Genomic DNA, 25,238 nt, shown 5'->3' with positions numbered 1-25,238 from the left:
TTCCTTTCACCATGGTGTTCGGTAATTGTTTCGCCATTTTCGCGACAATAATGGGACATCAGGGGGCGGCGATAACGAAGACGGGGACGTCAAGGGGGAGTTGATTGTACTCGGAGAATGATTATCGATTAGGGGCCGCTTAATAATTCCGCGCCAAAGGGCGATCTCTCTTAATGTCAGCCTAAAGGGGTAGGTATTACCCTGACTACGCGTTAGGGGTGTAATGAGATTATCAGCCGGGACGAGCATATTAGCGGTGCCTTCAGACAACTGCCTGTTGCAATAATTTTCAATTATTGCTCGCCGTGAATAGACCTCCCTCGAAAATGTGCCTCGAAATTACCATATAATTAAAACCCCCTAATCCCCTCGATTGTTACTCTTTTCAATTATTCCTAGCCTCTTTTAATCATAATCTCGATTATGGGGGCGATTTTTCCGAGAGAGCGTCACTTGCTAATCTGCCGATTGACAAAAAGCGGTACAGCCCAAATGTCGCCATTTTTCCCGAAAATCGATCTCTCGGAAACTGGCCGAGTTTTAGGCTTGGGACATAAATCTTCCCATGGTCACCCCGTGGTGGAAACTTGCCACAGGTCGTCGGGTTGCCTACGACCACTAAAGTCCATGCCGAGGGGGTGCGCACCCCGTTCGGTCGTGTACACGCAAGCGGCCCTTTAAATATTTGTCAAGCCGTAAATATCGACGGGGCCATTCGCGCGGCTGCGACTCGGTGCCGGAAAGGCACTCTTCGGTAAAATCCGCGATAAAACCCCCTCCCTCCCCGTAGGGGGGTGGCAGCTGCCCCCGCCGGGTAATCGTAGAGAAACTCAATTATCGAATTTCACGCGATGCCAGCAACCTGCGTCGGGTTAACTCCAGCCAAAGTCTCCGGCTTTTCTGCTTCCTAATCGAAGTTGGCCACTTTGCTCTTTTACGCGTGCCCCTTCCCCTTTCTCCCGGAGGCGGGGAAATCCGCGCGGAAGGTTACTTCCGGCTCGATCGCGTACTTCCGGCCTCGGGAAAAAAGGAAGAAAATCAAAGGAACGTTTCATTGGAAACCCGTAATTGCGGGCTTTTTTATTCTTCGCCTCGCTTAGCGAATTTCCCGCCCTGTGGGGTGTTTATTTTTTGAAGTCGCGTTTCGGTGCACGGAGAGGGAAATTCCTTGACGAGGGAATTTTTGAAAGTAAAGCAACGTACGTGTCATTTCCGAATACGAGTTGTTGTCGGTTCGATACATCGAGCCGCGGACGAAACGCGCGCCCACGCGCAGCCATGACCTATCACAATAGTGCGGAAATGCACGATGTGACGTGCGTGCGAGCATAAATCACGGCTGCACAGGCGAGAAGCGAGTTATTGCGAAGCCGTGCCTCGGCTGCGTGTGTGCACAAAGGTGCGTTCGTGTGGGAGCGTGGATGTGAGATCGCACGTAAAAGGAGGAAGTGAAAAGCGTGTCGGTTGCTTTTGCGAGATGTCGATGTTCCTCTCCCTCGAGGGTTGCGGGGCGAGAGACGGGGGAGAAGGAGAGATTTATGTGCGTGAAACGCACCCCTTTGCAAAACAGCCATCGACTCGATGACGCGCCCCTCGCGACTGCCTCCCCCTCGGGGGAAGGGGAGAATATAAGTCGTCATCGAGCAGTCGCTTCTTCCCGGGGGAGAGAGCCACTTTCGAGATAAGGGATACTTTCCCCTAAATCGAGGAAACGCTTGTCCTTCTTCCTCTCTAAATTTGGACAGTTAATGCAAAAACCCGGTACTCGATGCCCTTAAGTGCGAATCTTTGCCTGATAAATTCGAGACGAGGGATTTTTCTCGAAATAGGGGTAAACGGAGAGAGGGCAGGGGATGTGGGGTCTGTGCTGGAAATTATTTTTTTAGGGTAAAGGAATTGATCGATAACTACTGGGTGGAAAAATACCCCTGCTGCGGATCGTCCATCGACTCGATGGATTTTCACAGGCTGGCCTCCTCCCAGGGGAGGAAAAGAGTCTAGGGGAGAATGTAAGTCGTCATCGAGAAATATCTCCTCCCCTGGAAAAGTAGGCCGATTACCTACGAGATAAGGAATCCCCCGTTTAACGGAGGGAGCATCTCGTCTCTCGGAATTGATCCGCGTCAATCATTCGCGGTACGGAAATCAATACAATTCCGTATCACCGCAACCGTAGCGCCCGAGCACGACGGGGTGGATGGGCGAAACTCGTTGGAAACCTGAAAAACGAAAATCTAAAACCTGCGAACACCGAAAACTCCATAGAGGAGGTCCCTCCTCGGTGAAAGAGGAGCTGGGAGATGGATGAGCAACGGGGCGGCAAAATACCCCTCGCAAATCAGCCATCGACGACGCACCCTCGTAAACTGCATCCCCCCTGGGGGCGGAAGGGAAAATATAAGTCGCCATCGAGGAACATCTTCATCCCGGGGGGAGAGACGTTACTTCCGGAACAACCCTCCACGTCAGGGCTTGCCTTCATCTAACGTTTATCCATATTTGCCCCCGTTTCGCGAAAACCAAGTACCTACATGGAATATTTTTATTTTACCCATTCGTGCAGTACCCGCGGGAACAAATCACATGTACATGATATTTTGTAAATGATAAATTGCCCACGCGTTTACCAAACCGACATCGAATTGCATTTTGTCGTAAAATGTAAATAAAACCCGTCGCGACGATAAACGTTTCCGACTGGCGTGCATCGCAATGGGACGTCAAACATCCGGACCGGAAGCGGAGCGGCCCGATGACGTCACGCGGGCCGGAAGAAGAGGCGCCGTTTTGTCTCGCTCGCAGTCGTCAGGGCCGTGCCCGGGGAGTCGGTGCCCTCCTTTTGGCCCCGGAGCTTCCATTTATGTTTCAGTTTTCCCCCTGCCGGGGGTGGAAAGTGCTTGCTTTCCACTTGCCGCCTCTCCTCCGGCTTACGGCGACCGGGAGGATTTACCCCGACCGAGAGATCCCTCGCTTTTAGGAGATTCGGGAGAGCCGGATCCCTTTCCGGGGCTGCGTTCTCTTGGACGAAGGCGGAAAAATTATTCCCCGCCTCGGGACTCGAGAGGGAAATGAGCGGAAGGGGTGGGGGAGGGTCCTCCTTTCCCTCTCATTCTCGGATTGGAATTATCCGAGCCAAGAGGGGATTCCAAGGGGCACGTCAGGGGGATGGAAAGTCTCGATCCCTCCGATCGACTCGATCTTTCGGACCCTCTCGATGCAAAGCATCCGACCCGGTTCTTGTTTCGCTCGAGTCGAAATCCACCCTTCTGATTGAACAGTTTCCGAGATTTTTTTTCTTTCTTCGGTTCACCCTGATGGTTTCGCGTTTCGGTTTTATAGAGAATATTTGGCGAGTCTTGCTTGGCTTTTGGGAATGTCGAAAGAGAAGCTGCGTCTCGGGGTCCGGAATGGAGCTCTTCGGGATCGCAACGAAAAATCCCCGCACCCTTGTCCGCGCTCTCTGGCGGAACCACCCTTGTAATAACATCTCCTCCACTCGCTTCGTCTCTTCCGGTTTATGTTCATCATCCTCGCATGAGAGACTGCGGCAAATTTGGCAGCTTAACCCGGGAAACGCGGGGAGAGAAGAGCCGCGTCGAGAGGAGGAAAGAACGGGGGATGAAAAGCGCCGAGCCAGGGGTGGGGTCGAGCAAGGAATCAGCGGAACGGCTAAACTACCCTCGACATAAATTTCCCTGATATTTGCGTACAAAGCATCCCTTTCGAATCGAAACCACGTTACGTGGTAGGCGTTTAGTGCACGGTCCGATTCGAAACAATGCCGATTTACTGCCGGGCGATAAAATTGCACTCGAAGGGTCACGCCTTCCCCAAAATAACGACGCAGCGAACGCTCCGCGTCGACATTTTCTACGTCTGGCCATTTTTAACGGGACGCGATTTTCCTTGAATTTTTAATAAAGGAGTAAAAAATTCAGGTGTCGAATTTATCTACGAGGTAAAACCTTAAGATCCCTGCAACGGGAACGCTCGGTGGTTTTGATGTTTGCAAAGTGGTTTCTTTCTTTGTCCGAGTCCCAGGGGAACCTCGATATGCGGTATTGTCCCGGTTTGACTCCCCGCGGCAAGACACCCCCGAGTATAACCGCAACAATGGCGGGACGATGTAAGCCCAAGATGCGGCCGGGGTGGCTCTTTCTCTATGTGTGGGGGTGTAACGTAATGCCGCGTTATCTCCGATTCTCTTTGTGCTCACCGCGAGAGACGAGGAACTCGGTTAAAGGCTCTTCGTCGGAGATGCAGAAGAGAAGGGGCTGGACGCCGGCGAGGCACACCCCGGAACGAGGGCCGCCATTGTGCGCCCTCGAGAACGAGAAAGGGTCGTGTGCGACACGAGGGAGAACTCCTGAATAGGTTCCAGAAATTCAGCCTCTCGTGTAAGATTATTGTTTTAAACTGCAACGATCTCAATAACAAACACTCCCCCCTATGGGAAAATTGCTTCGAGTCGTCGCACAATTTTTACCGAAATTTATTTACCGACGCGTACAATTTCCATTACATGGTCATACTCAAAATGCTCACCTGAAAGTACCCGGGAACGCATTTGCACGTCGTGGACGAAGTAACGCAGCGTCGCTAAACGGCCATGACGGGCGAGAAACTCCGCTCTCGTTACCTAAATGATCGATCATTCATGAACGAAGTTCGCAGCGAACCTAACCTCACTCTTTGCGCGGGGGATACTTTCAATTTTACCGCGCACTTACCTGCAGGGGGTTGATGGACCGAAAAGAGATCGATTTAATTCCCGGTCCTTTCGTTCGATTCGATAATTCCAAGCTGTCATTTTCGCCGACTTCGATTTAGCCTTCTTTTCTTTTTTTTTTTCTTGTTTTTTTCTTTACGTGGCAACGCCTTCGTTGATTCTTTGCGAGGTTCTCCCTGGGGTGGGACCACCCCTGGGAAAAATACTCGGGTCGTAAGATCGAAGACGACGAGCGGCTCCTTCTCGAGGCGCCTCTCTCCCTCTTCTGTCGGCGCTCGAGGGTGGCGAGGCGCCGGCACGTCGGGCGCCGGGACGCCGGGCGTCGTGCTACGTCATCCGGCTAACCAACCAATCCCGAGCCCCTCTATATATAGCGCCACAACTACGGATTAATCCGCGTCGGTATTCTCGACTCGAAGGCCGCGAGCGAGATGTCGTCTCACCGGTCTCACCTGTCCGATCGGAGCCACCGCTTTTCACCTGGCGCCTCCTGGGGTCCTAGAAAATCTGAGACCGTAATCTCCGCCACCCGACGCGAGGTGTAAAAATCAAATAGTCGATTTGATCCCCCTTTCTCAAATTTTAAAAAGGGGGTAATTTCACGAAATTGATGCTCAGCCAGAAAAATGTTCGAATCAAGGAAAAAATGAATAATAAATATCTGAAGCTTCCAGGTGCAGCAGGTGAGGGATGACGCGCGTTTAAGGGGAGATATGCCCTCGGTGGTCGCTTTTTTCCACCTGGGACGCTCGAAGTCGAGGAAGTCGTCTCTGTCCTCCCCCGCATTTCTCAGGGTGCTCGTATTTCCCTTCTCCCTCCTCGGGGGGAAATTTATTACCAGGTCGTCCCGTAGGTTTCCGTCGTCCTCGCTTCCGTGTCGGAAGCGTCCTTAAGAGCCCTTCTAATACAATAACGCGCGAGGGGAATAGGGAATCTCCCGCGGGTCGAAGGGAGGTCGCCAGGGGTGGACGGGAAACCTGATCCATCGATACGTCAGAGTTACCGAAGCCTCTTGTATAACGAGGAATTATCCCGTAAGACCTGCTTTACATCCGATCCGTGTTATGGGGAATAAACGAAACATGCAGGGGTGAGTCCTTAGGGGAAAAATCCTGAGGGCGAAATCCCCTCCCCGAAAGTGGGCCGATACTTGAACCGAGGGGATCTTAAGAAAATGGGGGAGTAAAAAATAAGGTGAACAAGGTGGATAGAGAAAATCGGGGTGGAGGGACCGTGGCTTGCAGCGAGGGATGCAAATCCTTCCGCTTGTCGGGTTTCCCGGAGGAAACGGGAGTCCTGGGGAGAAATCGTCCTTCGATTGTCAGCCACTCGGAAGGATTGACGTAGCTCCTAGGAAGCTCGCCGACTTTCAGGCGAGTCGGAGATGTCCTTCCGTCCAAGTGTCAGGACCTCTTCTCCGGGGTGAAGGATAAGGGATTACTCTTCGACAGGATGTTCTCGGACGGGACCGCCCCTCTGTCCACGGCCTTGCATGAAGTAATATCCGAGATTTATTCCGGAATCTGCGACCATCTTAGATCCTTAGAGTTCTTCCTCTGGAGGAGTCGCTCGAAACGCGGAACATTGCCAGATTTTCAATCGCGACCGGAGGAGGTTATCGTTCCCTTCGTTATCTAAACAGAGAATTCATGTTCTCGGTACATGCTCCCATTCTGCATCCGAAACTACACCTCGGGTAATGGCAAACTTCCCTGGCGTGAAGCCGATCGTCGAAATCAAGTTTTCGAAGAGTCTGTCGGAGGATGCACGTACCTCGAGGACAGTAAGTGCATCTCGGGGAGATCCTCCAGGGGGAGAGGAGACTCTTGGCGTTGGGAAGGTACATCGAGTGCATTTACCCGTCCACCTGTGATGTCCCGCCAACGTCGGGAACTGGAACACGGGGGAACATCTTCGGGAAGGAACGTGGCGAGTTTACCGAACGCCTACGTGATCGTCCGAGCCAATAGGCGCAACCTCTGTGCCCGGAACTTTATTTAAGCCACGGCTTCGAAAGCTTCGAGAGGAACTTGCGAAGATACCCGGCTCATCTGTATCCGGTTGCACGATTAGAGCACGTCGCTTGGATTACACCGGATAGGTTACCCTGGTTAGACGACGCGGGTTACACCGATTAGGTTTCACGAAATTAAATTTTCAGGGAGGATCTTCGTCCGACATCCAAGCCCAGTCGTTATCTCGACGTCTCGTCTTGATCCCGCTTTGAATTATTCTCCAGCAGATCCGAGGCGAATTTGAAAGTTCGCGCAAATTTTGGGAATATTTGCTCCTGTCTTTTTTTGCGGTTTAATCGAGTTCTTTGACGGTTGCCTCGAACATTTTCCGAGGTGCAGCGAGTGCATCCACGGCTCCACGCGTCTTGGACAAACTCGGGGACCAAAACGCGAAAGCACCTTGAAAAGAAACGTGGCGAGCTTACCGAAAGCCTACGTGATCGACCGAGCCAATAAGCGTGCAAGCTCCTCGGCTTAACCAGCCCCCAAATTGTTACACGAAAGGCTCGAGCTCGCGTGCGTCCGTTTTGGCCCTCTGCATTTTCGCGGATAATTAAATTGCACGAAATTCTGCCCTCGGATGGGGAGCTTTCTCCCAGGGCGCATCCGCTTAATAAATTTCGGTTCTCCGGGAAGCGTCCGCAAAATGTACCGGTCAAGCGAGTGCCGCAAAATTTCCCTGAAATTTCTAAACCCCGCCTCGGACCTCAGGGCAATTAACAATCGCAGATGAAGTCCCAGGAAATTCCCTCAAAGCTCAAATTTCACCCGATTTCGAGGGGGATAATTTCTGCCCTTCGGGACTTCCACTCCACCGTTCATTTAATCCCCCATCTCGAGTAAATCGCAATTATTTATCCTACTCGAATGGATATTTCACGGATCAAGTTCTTTGAGGCGATTGGAATTTTTGTTTAGTGGTAAAAAGTTTACCTGAAATGCACAAACGCGAAAGACGGATCGCTCGATCCGATCGATCAAATTGCACGGACGTCGACTGGCTGGTCATGCGTCAAAAGTCCTGGAGTTAATTAATTCCATTTTCGCTCTCCAACCGAGAGCTCGTTGCAAACCGTGGCAGTCGTGACGGTAAACATGAAATATTATAGATATTTATACGATACTTTTATGTGCACCCGTTCCGAAAGGTCCCATCAGGGTGGACACGATTTCCCTCGGACACGCGTATCCGGTTTTTGCCTTGAATCGATCGATCGGCGCCGATCGATCCGTATCGGTCGCGCGTGTGTCAACTACCCCTTCGGCGCACTAACCCTTCCGAAGTGGATACAGTGCCAACGGGATGTTGAATTTTGAGGAGGGCTCGAACGGGAATGGCTACGTAAATAGAGAGTGCGCATACCGCGAGATTTCAAGTGTACTGCCATTAATTGGGTCGCTCGGTACCCTGCGTCATGCACCCGTCGAACAAAACCGGCGCGCCGGGGCGCACTAATTTTCCAAAACGCGCCCCAGACAGAAGAGCCGCGGATATTACTTCGTCGGGACGCCCGGTACGGAATTGCTCCCAAATGTGATTACCTATCACTGTGCGCCGATGGCCGCCGTAATCAAATTGGATACGTACGTGCGTTTTCTGGACAGGGCGTGTTCCGCACCGACGTGCCCTCCCTCTTCCCCGGCGTGTTATTTTCTCCCTCTAAATTCCTGGACGCGTTTTTTTACCAAATTCGACGCGTAAGGTATTTCTAAAGGCAATTACATATTTTTTTGATTCATTCATCGGGGGACGCGGTATGCTTGTCAGAGTGGCGGATGCCGAACGTCGGACGCGTTTATCGGATGAATGCGCGGTAAAATACAAACGCAAAAGGAAATATGAGGAATAGCGTCTAGAAAAGTAACGCACTCTGGGGAAATCACGTATGCCAAACACCCGACCTGGACCACCCCGATCGCGGCGATACAAGACCAACAGGGTGTTACATTTTGGAGAGTACACTTGGACGACAAGGCAAACAAGGAAAGCACCCTCCTCGGGCTCCCCGTGTACCTTTATTAATTGGGTCGTATGTACGACGTCATTTGTTGTGCCAACGTCCCGGACACCCTCCGGTGCAACCGCGCTAATTTCCGAGCAAAGACTCGGTCGACCAAACTCAAGATGCACAATTTATTCCGAGCGTCCAAACACCCTAACCGAATTTCGTGGTCCCTCTCCGTAATTACTTTCGTGGACAATTTCCACTGGACCGATTGTACTCTAAAATGGAGCCGGATGGACGTCTCGAGAATCCTAACTCGGAAAAGGCACGATTTACCACCCGGCATCGAAACTTTGCCCGAGTGTATGATCATTCCTAGGTACGCGAGGGTAGTTACCCATCGAATGTGCAACATGTTACGCGAATATCGCGATTCGCCGAGTAAATCGTTTCTGCTCCCTTCGGGGGAGGAACCGAGTTCCGAGTTCCGAGTTCCGTGATCGAGGGGACAGGGAGAGAGAGAGAGACGGATAGAGCTGGGAAGCGGGAGATGGAGAAGGATGGAGAGATACCCAGGGGGAAAGAGCGAGCGAGAGCCCTGCGTTTCGCTCCAACTAATTGCGATTCCCGAAACGTACGGGGAGTTTGGCGAAGTAGGTTTTCGGAAATGGTTTCTCCGAGCGGACTAACGATTATTAACGGCTGTCCCGTAGAAGGAGCGTTTCTGGGCTCTACGGGGAATGTCCTGCATCCTGAATTACGGGGGCCGGGGATAGGTCGAGTGGCTCGCCTTTTCCTGGGGTTGCGATGATACACGTCCCCCCGAAACGGGATCGACCTGCCCCTGGACCCAAACTTCATAAATCCCTGGGCAAGGGTCCGGTCCGAAAATTTACTACGACGATACGAATTTTGCCCTGGAATTGTGTTCTTGCGAGGGAATCGAGTCCTGCCCCGGGAGTGAATTTATTCGATCGGAATCGAATTTACAAATTTATCGCGACGGTTCGAATTTAGGGGTGGAGTCGGTTTTACCGCGGAGCAGAATCCTCGGGGAGGATTTTTAGGGTGACCCAGGGACTTGTAATGGGATCGATTCGAGGTCCTCCCAGGATCTCCCGAAGCAAACACTATAAATCCTCGAGTGAGCTCGCTCGGGCGAAGTCAAATTCTTAGATTTATTTCTACGTCTGGCATCCGGCAATTTTATGTGTCTTTCGACCGTCGAGCGGAATTTTCTCGTATTTTTCGACTCCCTCGTTCCGAAATAAATAAAATGACAGATAGCAAGAAACCGTGGAATATTTAATTTCGAGGAAAAGGAGGTCAAGTGACAAGGGGAGCATTTAATGGCGGACAAGACGTGTTCCTGGAACCGTGTTAACCTCGAAGAATACGACATGACCTGTAATTACGATCACTCGCGGCACAAATAATGGGACTTCCTGGGGGAAAAAAAAAAGGAACGGCAGAAAATGTTCACCCTGTCGGGTCGCGATGATACATGTTTGCTTTATATCATCGCCAACCTAAGGATTACGCCGTCCGTAGGGCGCGTAAACTTCATAAATCTCCGAGCCAAGTAATTTTCTAGCTTGCGAGCTTCCGTGCTTCCGGGGTTTCGAAAGCGCCTAAGTGCCTCCTCGAGATGTACCCTGACGGGAAAGGAGGACGACTACAATTTTAGGAAGAAGAATTCCTCGTTTGGCATTTTTTATCGGGTCGAAGGACGCCATAATGTCGCTAATCGGCGAGATAAAGAAGGAAATGGAGACGACTGTCGGGTTACGATACGCCTCGTGCTTAAATCGGCCGCGCAGGGCCCCGTTACAATGAGTTATGAAAGTTTTTATTGCCGTGTCGTATTTTATTATCGAAGTTCCAGGGGAGGGCGGAGACCCTCCGGAGGCCGCGGTACACGTCCGTTTTACGAGGGGAACGTAAGAGCGTCGCATCCTTCGGACATGAACTTCATAAATCCAGAAGTCTACTTCATCCCGGAGGAGTCACTTACTGACTTATGAGCTGGCACTCCCTTCGAGGTTCCGACTGTTCGCGATCGTGTCGTGGACGGACTCGTACTTCCGGGGGACTTATCGGAATTACGTTTTATTCCGCCCTCCGCAAACCGAACGTGGCGTTTCCGTTCCACGCGAGCTTTCCACGAGTCTGGATACGCGAGTCGCAATTAATCCCGAAATTAACCGCCGACGGAAATTCCCAGAAATATCGAATTCCATTCTGAAACTCGGCGTTTCGCTTTAGGAGGATACCCGGAGATATAAAGTAATTTTCCTGAGGTACGAGCTTTATCAGCGGTATGGCCGATGGAACGCGCTCGTCATGATAGACGTCGGATATCCCAAAGGATCTTCGGAATGAAATTTCTTTCCACTTTGCGCCGTTCGGGGATGGTATTTCTCAGATATGCAGGTCCTGCAGGGAATGTTCCGCGTTGGATTACGAGAGGAGCTTTTCGCGCCGGATTCGAGCTCTCTCCTCTTTCCGAGGCCGAGGGATTCGCGCCCCTGCTAATTCACTCGATGAAAGAAAATTCCGAAGACCCGGGTATCTCGTGTCTTGGCGACCTTAATTAAATACGAGTTTCAAAGAAGGGGTGGAAAAACCGCACTCCGGGCATTTCCCCAAATTTTACATTTTTACCTCAAAGCTTGACAGAATTTTTTTAATTAATAATCAGCCGTTTCTTTTTTATTTGGTCCTTAATGAGGCGCCATATTTTTTTTCGTCCTTTCGCGAAGTCACTTGTATCGGTATACATTTTCTTCCTTCCCTTCCTCGGCGTCAATCGTGATCGGTTCTTTTTTCCCGTCGTCCTTTCCGCTGCGTCAACCGCGATCAGTTTCCTCCGGGTTTTCCCTTAAGAGGATCATCAAAGTCGAGAATGGCATTTTTCCCGTCGTTCCTCACCGCGGGCTGAATTTTCCCTGCAGCCCTCTATTCAGAAGGAGCCGGGACTCCGGCGAAGGACGCGAAGGAAAAGCGAAGAGAAAAGGATGCGCCTCTTGGAAATACCGGGAGAAATGGAACGCGGATGGTCGTTCGGGCGAAACCACTGCGAAATGGCCGCATTTCTAGCAGCGGGACGAGCACGGGATGTCTCTCGAGGACTTTAAGGCCTGCCGAAGAAAAACCGCGAGGACGTATAGATCCTGGAAACGAACTCGATCGATTACACAAATCGAAGGGATGTTTTTCCCTCCTATATCACGAATCCTGCGCCGGGTATTTCGGTCTGCGGAAAACTTTTCTTTCGAAACTGTCAATTTTTTATTTATATTTAGACTTTATACTCGCGAGTTGTATCGCGCTTTTCAAAGGGAAAAGTGTGCCGAAGAGAGGGTGCATCTCATGGAAGTAACATTAGGATCGCGAAAAGCCATTCGAGGGAAACACCCGCAAAGCGGCGTAATTTTTTCCCTACGTGACGAGCCCGGGAGGACAGGTTTGCATAAATGGCTTCGCTCGGAGCTTTTCCGAGGTATCGAGGATGCGACGTCTCCTGCCACGGGTAGAAGTTCAAAGGCACGTCACCAGATTCCAGTTTTTCAGGATATTATCGGTCTCTCTGCATCCAGCAGGAGCGGAAAAAAAAATTATCAACGTGTACACAAAATTAGAAGACAGGGAAAAAATCCCTCCTCGTTCCCTTTGGAAATTTATAAGCTATGGTTCCTTGAATTTTTCCTCGTTATTTAATTTCCAATGAAAATGATTATCGATAAAAAATCAGATCGGAGGTATGAATAACGTAATTCGGTGACTTTCGAAATTGCGAACTTTGTCAAGTTTCCGGAGGCGAATCGAATTGCATCCTGCGATGCAGCACGGCTGGACCAATTTCCTCCGATTATGCGAGCTCGGGGATAATAATCGGCTATCGGGTGGCAGAAGTCGAGACGTCGTCCATCTTCGAGGCTCGATACATCGAATGCATTTTCCGGTGCCGTTTCCGGGTCTTCGGGGCTCGACCAATGGCGGGCAACGAAATTCGATGCATCGACTCATCGGAATTGCCGACGCACCTGCCGGCAAAGGGTAATTCAATCGGCGATCATATTGCAAATTTAGTTGAAACGATGCGAACCGTTTGTCCGGTTACCGGCTGGAATTAGCTAATAATTGAAATTTGCGCCAGCACGGCGCGTTGTTCCATGGGCGAGCCCTGTATTCAATCCCGAACCGGATAGCTGTGCAATTTGCAAGGGTGACGAGGGAACCTCCCGCGATGACGCCCAAACTGCCGAGCGGTTCCGCGCGCGGAATTCCAAATTATCGACTTCTCTAAATAAACCAGAATATCGAAGGGATGCTTACAAATTTTTTCCAATTTTTTTTCGAATTCTTTCGTGATTTTCAGAAATAATGAACTTTGGTAGCAATATGCTACCTGGACGCATCTTAAAAAATTACAGGTGTTAGATACTTCCCTTTCGTAACAATTAAATAATGAACAGAAAATTGCAGTTTGCAATTCGAAGGGGTGACGTGCGAAGCTCTAATCCGCAGTTTTCTATAAATCTGCGTATCGACGGTCGCGGCACTCGGCACTCGGTTATTTCGCGGTATTTTGGGGAAATGCCGAACGGTTTTCTTTGCTGCAATTTCGGGGATTTTCCGGCGGGATATTTCCCCACTCGTCGATGGCAAAATCGGCTGTCAGGTTCCGGACAGGTGAGTACCGTTTCGCGAGCAAATCGAGCGAGTTTCGGGGGCGGTCGAGCTTTGCGGTCCCGCGGCCGGCAGCGATGAAAAGCTCGGCCGGCTTCTTTTGTCTCGCGAGCACTTTTCCAATTTATCGGGGGATGCTCAAAGAGGCCGGAAGTCCCCTCGACTCGGCGACTCGGCGACATTTCCATGGGCCACCTTCGCGGTGGAAATCCTTTGACCAATTTGATCGAATTACCCGCTCCGAAAGGCGATTACGCTCAGAATTGTTACGACCGCTCCCCTCAAAAGCTCTTGTCGCCCGATTCGGGCTAAATCCGAGAGTGATTACACCTCGCCTCCCGAGGGCATTTTTAAAAAATTAGAAATTGACGAAATATTTATTTATGTGTCGACTTTTTACCATTTTTTACGAAGTCGCGAATCCGTACCGCGAGACGAGAAGTGCCAACTCGTCGCAGCTTTTCGACTTTTTTCGCCACTTTAATCCACGCGCCGCCTTCGTCAATGCACGTTACGGGAACGATTCTCCATTTCGGCTGGAAATATCGAGGCGATGCAAGTTTAATCACTTCCGGGTGCTTACTGCAGTCAAAAGCTCCGAGCGCGATCGATGCGCGTTCCGAGAGCACGAAGCGACGCACGAGCCGACGCGATCTTTCCGTCCAGGAGACTCCTTAATTATTCAAGCCAAAGTCGTACGATTTCTGGATAAACACCGCGAAGCAATTACGCCTCGCGTGTTTGCGCTCATTTTAACACGGCTTAATGCACGCGAAGAGCACCGACATTGAAGGGGAGCCGTAAATTGAAATCCAGACATGCAAATTTTAGGCGGTGCTAATTTCCGCGATTCGGGCGGAAAGGCCGTCTTTCCTGCTCCCGTTTTCCTCTTTGATAAAGTCGCTTCAACGCGTTTACCCGGCTCGTTCGAAACATTTCCACGCTTTACCTAGATCACTTTCTCGCGGAATTGTGCAAGGATGGCAAGGAAAATCGATATTAAAAATTAATCTCCAGAAAGGGGACATTCGTCGTGCCCGAAGGAGTCTGCAGGATTTTCGGAAATCCTCGGGGATATCGAAGCCGCAAAAAATCGGGACGATTAAATCGGGTGGGGGCGCGGCTATTTGTCGATGCGACATAACGAATGCTTAATGTCACCGCGATCGATACCCCATTAAGTCCTAGGACGACGGCTCTCGATCGGGCCTCGTTATTGGAACACCGTCGTGGGTGTTCCTGAATTCCCGTAGTGACGGACAGGCCGGAGTTGCCGCCATTGTCCCGCACAATGAAATTGACGAGCGAGTAGAGGGTGCCATCGGCCCGATTAGTACTCCGGCCAGTAAATGGTGTTCGCCAATCGGAAGTCAAAAGCGAATTTCGCCGCGGCCATTGAATTCCGAGGGAATCGAGGAAACGATATTAACGAGCAGGACATTCGGGACCAGGGAATTCTCTCTATACCCTTCCTTTCATTTCCCTTGATTTATTTACGTGCATGGTCATCCAATAAAGAGACGATGTACCCGTCAGGACATTATTTAATTGGTCGAGCTCCTAAGTGGTACCAATTATAAATGTGGGGAAATCGAAATCAACGGATTCGCGAAAATTCCCCTGGTAGGTGTCTCCTTAATTGGATATGTAATTAGGAATAATTGCGACGGCGGTTGGTCAATCGGGAGGATCGATGAGGCGGATATCGATCGCGGGATATGGTCGATGGTTGATTACCGAATCGCGAAATCGATCAGTCGGTAATCGTGAAACTCCCTCGCGGCGCGGTACTCGCTAACGACGTTGGCTCGCCGATCTAATTAATAAAGACATTAATCCGCGGATTTCCGGCGCGAGGGGCGAGGGGCCGAAAGCGGGGCTTAAAGGGTTTCGTGAGCTTCCCAACGGCGCGGAATGGCCGCTCGCGGGAGGCGGCGAAATTGCCGCGATTAACTTTCTAACGGCTATGAGCGCTCTCGATACAGGTCGCTCGAGTTGGGGCAGGTCAGTTCAGTGGCGTAGGTCAGGGATAGGCGAATACTCTAGGGCGCGCTTTTCAAACGTGACACTCATTTTTTTTTTCCCATATAAAGTGCGAAATTCTGTGCACTCAGGAGGAGTGCTCAGAGGAGATATCGGCTGATTACGAAACGATCAAACCAAAGAAAATTAAGGTCAACGTTCCTTTTTCTTCGCGATTTTTCCGCAGACTCGTCCGGTTGGGATAGATCGGGGTTCAGAGCGGCTTAAGACTTTTCGACGCCGCGAGAAAATCGGATAACGTGGCATAATCCATCGAGATTCCGGCGAATATCCGGAACGGCGATGGCTCGAACGGAAAGGGCGCGTTTGCGTTAGGAGGTTCGTAACATAAATCACTGGCGGCGGGGCGAAATTGCCAACGGGGCGCCGGTAAAAAGATTAATAAAAAATGTATTACGCGACGAGGAAGAGGGGTCGGCGGGGAAAAGTGCCGAGGAAGAGCAGGCAGTCGCATCCCCTTTCCTCGGGCTTTCCGGCTCGGTTTTTCCGCCCGCTAATGATCTTCGCGATGATCGCGATCCAGATAAATCGGAGAATTCGTTGACGTCCGATAGAATTTAATCAGCGCTTTTTGCGCTACTCTTGCTCCCTCTTGGCCGGTCCGTGGACCAAGTCGCGGTTTTCTGCCACTCTAATTTTTTAAATGAGACGAGTGGGCCTCTTGGAAACGGAAGTACTCCGGCGAAAAAAATCCACCGCTGGCATTTTTTTTTTCCGAGCTCTCCGGCGAGCCCGCTTTTTCATCCCGCTAATGATCGTCGGTCCATTCGGAAGAATTACGATTCGCCCGAGAGCTTCTGTGATTTCGATAAATCATGACGAGGATTCCCCGGTGTTTCCAGTTCGATGGAAACGAGATGCAAAATTGCTGCACTTAGACATATTTCCCATTTATTTTCCGGGTTCTTCGTCGGATTCCAGGAGGTATACATGTATGGTAGGATTAAATTTCGGAAAAAAACAGTCAATGGAAAGCCTTTTTGCCGGGTCAAGGTTTAAATTTGGAGGATTTCGTGTTCGGCCGAGATGTGATTTTCCATTCTTGGAACTCTTGTAGGATTGGTCGAGTCTTCTTCCCTGGGAAACCTGAACGAAGAAAATTAAGTAGCTCGTCGGTCTGGAGGGGAAAACGCTGGACAGAAATTTAATCGAGACGAGTGCCTCTCAAAAATGAATTTCGACGTAGAAGCCAATCGGTACCGGAAGGACATGGTCCATCTTTAGAAATTTCAGCGAAGTCGGTTCTGGATCGAGATTCGGTATAAGCGCGTCTAAATGAACGGATGCGAGACAGAAATTCGATCGAGGTAAGTGCATCTCGAAGATTAATTTCGAGAAAGAACGAGATGGCATCGGAAGGACGCGGTCCATTTTTAGCGATGCCGTTTCCAGATGGGGAATCAGGATAAGGGGTCCTGGGGAGGCTCGGGAAGGATTCTCGGTTCGAAGAACCGGCTGAGAAATCCAGCCCTCAATAAGCCAGAAGATCTTATTAGGTACTTTCACTCTACTCAAAGCCATTCAATTTACCACGAGAAAGCGAGAAAGGGAGACGACAAAGGGGTCGGGGCAAAAGGCGAATCCGAGGAGAAAAGTCACCGGGTGAAAATTCTAGGGAAGTAATTTTCCGAGCGGCATTGAGTGCATCTATTGCACCCCTAGTCGGGAAATTTCCTCCCCCGGGGGAAAACGATACAAAGACATTTCCCTGCGTGCGATATCCCCACGAGGGTGCTTTACAGCGTCCCGTTGCACACGGGGATGATTTTAATGCAGAATGAAAGGAGGGGGCTCCGTGGCCGCGGAAACTGCATACAGGTGCAACGAAGCGAGAGCTCGATTTTCTGCGAGCTGCAGCCCGTGCAAATCCTACAATCTGCAACCTACACGTAAACCTACGAAAAGCGGACAATTGACGGCTAGAAAACTCGGCTTTCGGTAAACTCGATAATCGGAAGAACTTATTACATTTTTTCCACGTAGTGAAGCCATTGAATTTAACGCGAAGAAGCGAGATGTGATTGGAAAATTCCGTGCAATTGCATCGAGGGCCTCCCTTGCACCTGATTTTTCAAGGATGAGAATTATTATTAATGATTATCCGGGAAATTTTCGAGAAAATGGGAGACAAATTGGCTGCGCTTACAAAGTGGGGGATTCGAGTTTCAATAAGGCAGAAGGCCGTATTAGATGTTCTCATTCTACGTTGCAAAGCCATTCAATTTACCCCTGGGGTGGAAGGAACGAGGAAAAGCTGCCAGGAAAGAGGAGGCAAAGGGGGCGGCGGGAAAGCTACGGATTTGCGGATCCAAGGTGAAGTCGCCAAGTGAAAATACTGGAAATATACGTCTTTACCGGTGGAAAAGCAATTTCCCAACGGGCGTTGAATACGTCTACGCCTCGTCGACGGGAAAATTCCCTTTCTCGACGAGAAAAGGGGTGTTTCCATGCGTGCACCGTCGCGAACATACCAAGGAAAATCAAAGGGACGGATCCCAAGACAATTCCGAATGCCCGGCGAAAACGAAGGGAGTTCCAACTCGGAAGAAAATCCGAAAGCTTCTTTCCTTGCAGACTCGCGATTCTTCGGGGGAAACGGAGCGACTCGAAAATTATCCCATCGCGACAATTGCGGGTGTAGGCAAAGCGTGGGAAAAAAAAAAAATTAGGAAAACGTCCTCTTGGTAAAATCGTCGGGGTAAAAAGGCGCGGTAATAACGGAACTCCCCGTAGGTAGAGAAGCAATTTCCCGGCGAGCTTTAAATGCATCTACTGCGGTTTGCACCGGAAAATTTCCCCCCTTTGTGGGGAAAAGGAAGCCCAGCTTTCGTGCGTGTGGGAAAACGGAAGGCCGGACCGCGAAACAATTTTGAAAATCCCCCCGAACGAAAGAAATTCCAGGGTGGAGGAAAAGCCTAGGGGCTGTCGGTGACATTGGAATGAAAAACCGGGAAAGCTCGAATTTCCGTGGAAATTTCCCTACACGCGTAATTAATTAAAAATATAATTTTTTAACTGAATACTTTGTGGGAAAAAGATCAGGAATTTTCTTTAGCCTATTGGAACGCAATTTTGGGCGGCACTCTTCGAGTCAAGATTTACCAGGATTTTCCAAGATTTTGACAGACATAATTTCTACCTTTGGAAAGAATATTTAGCTGTCGCTCGATATTCTCGACCTCTCGGGTAAATATTGGAGGACTCTTCGCAAAGAGGTGGCTAAAGAGCGCCCTCGAATCGGGTGCGTGACAAGGTGCTGCACACTGAACAAAGTAGCAAAGGAACAAAGTTAGGAAATGGTAACGGCTTAGTAGGCAGAGTTTGATTTCGAAACAAGAACGTCGCTTTCCACTTTCCGAGTTGCGAAGGTTGGCGGAAACTCTGGGGGAAGTTTTGGGTGTGCGTTCAGAGGCGTGCGGGGTGCTGGAATTAACACGAACGAGGATGAGGTCCCTTTACCCAGATTACATTTTTTAGATAATTTCCGACAATATTAAAAATCGACTACGGTGACCCGGAAATCCGGAAACCGGGCTCGGGTTCAGAAAAATCAGAATTTGCATGAAAAACTGCCGTCAAAGTTGGCCTCGGGCTTCGAGATTTGACGTGGAACCGCGAAATCCAAAATGGGAAGCGGCAGGTTATTATAAGAGGGCTGCGCTCATTTGCATAGAAATTTGTTTTCGAGGTTTCCCGAGTCGTAGGTTCCGCGCTTAACTGGAAAGGTTGCGTTGACATAAAGCAAGATCTAATTTTTTTTTCCAAAAACCTCCATTCGGGCAAACTACTATTTTTTAGAATATTTTCGAATTCGCAGCTTCGGCCCAGCTTTCTCGTTTTTGTCTCACTCTGGGGGGAAACAAACTTGCACGCCCCGCAGGGAATTTGGGATGCGAAAAGCACCGCTTGGGGGAAACTTGCGCAATTCAAAATAGTGCTTTCGAGGCTTTCTGAGGTACTCTTAAAATTTGAATGTCGGAGAAATAGCCATCCAGGGAATCTTCGAGCTCCCACGTGGGAGAGCTTTCCCCAAACTCGACTTGGCCCGCTTTCTTGGCTTCTTCGTTTCCGCCATTATTGGATGAACCTCCGTCGAATCGATTCTCCTTCGGCTTTGCGGATTCCGCGTCCGGCGGGTCCACCACGACGAATAATCTGTAAACATAATCGCTAATTTACCGACTCGCAAAAATACTTCCAGTAGATATGTTTCCCATCCACCCATTCGCAATTATTTCCCATCCACTGATATGCGGAGATCGAGTACCGGGCACTTGGAGTGCAACCGAGGGTAACCGTTAGAATTTCTTTTTCATTGTTCATTTCTCGTCCAAAACCTTTATTACACCACTTGCGCCAGTTGCGTAATACCGGCGGATCCGACATGAGAGGTTTTACTGTAGCTTCTTCCGCTTCCGGTCTAATTGCTCGGCATTTACCCTGGTTCGTGCATCAGATTCAGAGCTCCCTTCAGGCCGATGTAATCACGGATCGGCAGATAATCCAGCTCCGTGATTCGCCAGTAAATGCGATGAGCTCGCTGATCGCAAAATCCATCGATCTGTGCGAGGCACAATGGGCGTTATCTCCATTATCGACCTCACATCTGGATTTTAATCAAACTTGGACGGGCGAAAAAATTGCCAGAAAAATCTGCAAGGTCTGCAGAGTCTCAAATAAATTTCCACAGACTGTGAAAGGTGGTTCGAGATCGTCGAACTTCTCGGCGCGTGAATAACGAATCGCAAGGTTGATTAATTAATCGAGTAATTTTTTTTCTTCTTAACCGATCAGGAGTAGGAGGTTCTTACATCCTCGAGCAACTCGTGGATCTTGGGAAACCATTTGCTAGAAATGACGGTCTTGAACTTCTGAATTCCGAAACTTGGCTTCTCGACGCAGGTCACCAGGACGTTCACCTGAGGATGTCTCAGCATGCTTTGAAAAATTTAAAGAGTCTCGTAAAGGCACCGAGCGTACTCTGGAAATCGTAATAACGAAGAAGGATGGTTTCGAGGAATTGGCAAATTTAGAGCGGTAGCGAGCTTTCCATCTAACCTAGAGAGACGTCCGAGAAATGAAAGGAAACGAAGAGGAGTCTGAAAATCGCCCGTCAGATCGACCGGTCGATCGTGCTAAATTTACCCGAAGTACTTAGACGCGTGAAACGTCACTTTTACTTGGTAATTGAATTTTTCTTTTCGAGGGAGACTTTCGAAATCTCTATTTTCGACTTACATGCCTTTCTAAAATCCGTCTCGCAATCTCGTTGCAGGTTGATCGTTTCCCAGGAGTACTGAGAGGATGTGAAGGGGGGTTACAGTGCATGCCGACGAAACATCGCGGCTGCCCACACTCGACGTAATCACGAGCACGTGGCGAGACGTCAAGCGGGGTGAGTATTTCCCAGGAATACCCTAATGCAATCCCTAGGAGTAGTTTTGCTAATACACTCTCCAGACATACCACGAAATTCGGCAGATATTAAAACGAGGTACAAGAATTAAATTTATGCAAACCTCGATAAACGATATCGAGAAACAAAAGCCCTGGGATGAAAGAAATGTGAAGGGGTGGACAAGCAACACAGAGGGGTGACTTTTTAACCAGGAATTGAATCGTCGAAATTGGATTCTTCTCGCGTCCCGAAAGTCCACTCCCGGGGGAGGAAAATGGGGGATACTGGCATTTTTATAAGTGAATTCCCAACCACCTATGATGGAATTCCGAACCTCCACTCTGCAGTTGAATTCTAGTTCACGTATGTTCCACCTGGACGCGAGGGGTGCAAACCGCGACCCCCTCGGAGTGGTTCTTGCAGTCTGGGAATTTCAAATAAATTTCCGGCTATGTTAGAAAAATCATTATTGTCGATTGTGGCTCACGAGGGAGATGGATCGAAGAGGCATTGGAACCGATTCTAGAATTCTTGAAATATTTCGGGATTTTATTTCGAACGGCCACTAGGTTCTCTGGATCCCCGGTTAAGGGCGTCGTAAAGTCGCGACCGATTTGTCAGTTTTTACGTTATCCCCTGAAATACGTACCCTAACGAAAGGGTGATCGTTCAGGGCTGGTCATTTCCTATGACAAAGTTCCGAAGGGTCGCGTCGAGATGGGATTCCTGGCGCGGGGAGGGAATCTCGGAAAGGGGACGAGGGTGATCGATCTCCGGAGCTATACAAATAAAAAGCGAAGGACGAACGATAGGAAAAGAAACGAGGAGGAGCCGTTTCTGGCGAGCGCAGGCGATTTAGCACGAGTTCGAGACAAAGCGACTTCTGTCGCCAAGAACGAACTCCTTCCAAGAGGAAGCGCCGAATCTAGGACTTAAAATGGGAGCAAAGTCCTTACCCTGGATTAAAAGCTTGACCGCGACTGCGAACAATTCCCAAGAACCTCCGAAAAGCATATTTAAGAATCTCATTAGCATATTCATAAAAAAAAAATACAAGCTCCATTTCCAATTCGATTTCGCTCCCCTTTCAGTAGTTAGGGTTGATTTTTGATCAGCCGAAGGACTTCGAAATACTTGGATAGTTACCAGACCATCTTCAGAAATTTGTCCAAAATTGATTCCTTCGTTGAACCAATTTTTCAAATTCCCGTTCCGTTTCGAGCGGGAAGCGAATGACGAGCCTGGGGTGCCGTCGGACTCGAGGGGGTTAAAACGACCCAGTGAGAAAAAAACTGGGAAATTCGCGGGGATTATGGCGAATCGAGTTTAATCTCGAAACGAAGCCTCGTCACGAGGTCGCAGTCAAAAAGGGCGTCGGAATGGCCCGGTGGCCACAAATGGAAGAACAAATAGCGAGCGAGTGCTCGCATGAATATGCAGCGGCCCTCGCCGACCACGGGATGGCCGAGTCGGTGTTCGGAATTTTTCATCGCGACTCCAACACTCGGAAGCTCCTGCCAAGCCTGCTAGTAAACTCCCCTAGACTCCGGATGAGTTCCGAAAAAACACCACGTTGACGCCGAGTGTATTTTCAGTTTTTTCTGTTTGCTGTTTTCTTATTATATTTACACGGTGGGAGCTCACGGTCGCAAGACCGCTACGAATTTTTCGCCCACTGCGGTGGATTTCAAAATGTTTTCGGAGAGGAATGAAAAATTTATGAATACAGTTTCCACGTTTCAAATAGATATGTCGGAAAGACGGATACAATTTTAAATTATAACGTAAGGGTACCATAGAAATTGTAACTCTTAAATAAAAAAATGGTACATCCTGCAGTTCCAGTCGCATTGTTTCGGGCAGCTTCGAGGTACTCGAGAGGGGTTAATAAAATGGGCACGGACAATTGATGACGTTATATGGGCAAGGAGAGTTCATGGATTTACCGGCAGGCAGAACTCCGAACCTTCGGCAGAGCCCATCGAGTTATTTGCGAGCCTCTGACAAAACAAACTTATTGTTGGTCCGTGCAACAAATTGTTACTCAGTTTCAGGGGGACCGGGGCTGGTTGTACACAGGGTCAAGCCGTGACATCGTTGTTTTGTCAGTTTAACGATCGTGTATTCTGGGCGTATGAAATACACGTGCCATTCGGCCAAATATTCTCGGCGAATGAGGGATTCGCATTGTTTTTTGACATTCATACCCCCGGCCATTATCAGCTACGTGAATCCCTCGACAAGCGCGATATTGGACATTGACAAAATACCCTCGGAATTCATGATCCATTCTTCGTCCGATATTTTATTTAATTCTTTTCGATCCCGTGCCCTGGGAATTATTTTGCCCGACAAATCGTTGCTGATCGGCCAACTGCAATTTGCAACTGCATTTCGGGGGCTGACTAATGGCGGGAGGGAGAGTCGTAAAGCCGAAAGCACTAGATAAAGTCCTAAAGATTCCCAGAGAGACGAAGGATTCTCGAGATGAGACGAGGTCTTGTCCAGTTTCCGGAGGCATTTTCGAAAAAGAATTATTTTGAAAAGAGACGCGTTACGGGGCTATTCGTAAAACGAGTCGTGAAAGTCAGAGCGGCGATGAAAGCCTTTCCAAAGGCGGCAGGAGAGGCGAGATTTACGTTGGTGTCATTTTTGCGAGCATTTTCCAGAAAGAGCTTTTTGGAAACGAGTGGCCCTGGTACGAAACCCGGAACGATGAGACATATACCAAATTACAAAGGTCAAAAAACGACGATCTTTTGAACGTCCCGAAAGTGTACGTTCACCCGTTTTTGGTGGCTTTTTTCGGGGGGCATTTTTTGGAAAGGAGACCCGGGTCATGGAACGAGTCATGGAGCAAGTCAGAAAGCAAGCTGTGGAGTAAACGCGAATGCGTCACCTAAGCGGATTCCGCCGGTGCTCGTAATTTCGCGGGATTAATCGCGCCCGCTCGACCTGGATGTTCCGCACAGTCGAACGGAAACACGTACGGCCAGGACATTAGCCCGATACACCCTCTCTACATTATTACACATTAAGGTAATATTCTACGACTAAACATGAGACCCTTATTTCACGGTAAAACCCTCGCCCCCCGCGAGCCACCCTAAAACACGTTTTTCCTTTTAATTCCTCTAGGCGACCCCACGTTATAATTTTCCTAAATTTAAATTCACCCCATTTAAATGTACAAAAAGGCGAATCGTGCCGTATAACAGGAAACGTTAGCTCGTCCGAAAATTAAATCAAACCGAAACATAAGAGCCCAGGTGAGCGGAGGATGTAAAGAGAACCCTCCGCCCGGATTATTCCCCTTCGGCAAGCCTTGCGGAGTATATGGTATAATTTAATCTAATGTTAAAATTTCGAGGAAACGTATCCCGAGATGTAGTTCGGAACAAACGGTTCAACTGGTCCAACGGTTAAGCAAACAAGGGGCCGAGTAAGCAAATTTCTCAGGGTCTAAGGAGAAGACGCCCCTCGGAGTCCTCCCCAGGCAAGGCTTGCAGGATACGCGTACATTATTACGCGTTAAGGGAGCATACCCGACGTGCCCGGGGCTGGTGAAAATTTAATTAAAATCCACGCAAGCCGGGAAGCCCGTGATCCCGCAAAGGGAGACCCGAGGGGTCGAGGACGAGCTCGATCATCCCCGAAGATTGGAAGTCGGGTCGGTCCTTCGATTATACGATCCCACCCTGGCGCACCCCTCGACCTGGCTTTTTAAATAAGGCCCTCGAAATAAGGTCCCGGAAGTGGCGGGATGGAGATCCGCGATTTCGGGCTCATGCCCGAGTCCTCGCCGAGATCCACGAGGGATCCTTATAAATATGTATAAGCCGAGCCCGGGCTCGCTTCCTGAGGGGAGGGAACCCCGAAATGCCGGATCGTCCCCTCTCTGGCATAATTAATCCCCGCCACTTGGATCTCGATCGCCTGGACCAGGGGATGAAAGCGTTCGCCACTTATTGCCGGAATTCCGATCAGCCTCCGACTTCGGCTCCCGAGGAATCCCTGGATTCTGAAAAATCTCCCTCTCCGATATTTTCGTTTCTCGAGATTTCCTGGAGACCCCCTCAAAGTTAACAATTTCTCCCTTAATATTCCGCCAAGAAAATCCCTCTTTACGGGAACAGCCAATCCATTACACCACTATCGCGCCCTGGCGCTCTAACGAGGGGAACAAAGTGACCCTCCACGGTTTCCTCCGAGAAAGATTTTTCCTGCGACCGGTTTCGGTCGAATTCCTCCCTGTAACCAGGTTTTCGATTTTCCCCGCCTCTCGGAGTTCTTCGCACATTTTTCAACGTAGGAAGAGTGAGATGGAAGCACGCAGGGGAGGAATTTCTCCGCAGCTCAAAGTTTTTCTGCTCGACATCTCGGGGCTCGGAGGGAACGCGTGGACTTTCCTTCGA

General features: G+C 49.7%; 1 protein-coding gene across 2 annotated transcripts in view; it reads left to right on the top strand.

Moving 5' to 3' along the window:
• The window catches only part of LOC105696350, a 76,165-nt gene that overhangs the window by 31,525 nt on the left and 19,402 nt on the right, over positions 1 to 25,238 (top strand). Inside the window, exon 3 of one of the 2 annotated variants that reach the window (XM_012418765.1) lies at positions 20,701 to 20,820. The exons of the other annotated variant lie outside the window; for it this stretch is intronic. The gene's annotated coding sequence lies outside the window, so the exon portion shown is untranslated. The remainder of the gene's footprint in view (positions 1 to 20,700; positions 20,821 to 25,238) is intronic. 2 annotated transcript variants of the gene reach the window in all.

This window comes from Orussus abietinus, unplaced genomic scaffold (assembly GCF_000612105.2).
Source record: "Orussus abietinus isolate OABI.00-Male unplaced genomic scaffold, Oabi_2.0 scaffold34, whole genome shotgun sequence".
NCBI lineage: Eukaryota > Metazoa > Arthropoda > Insecta > Hymenoptera > Orussidae > Orussus > Orussus abietinus.
The sequence above is the reverse complement of the archived record's forward strand: the minus strand, read 5'-3'. Positions and strand labels throughout refer to the sequence as shown.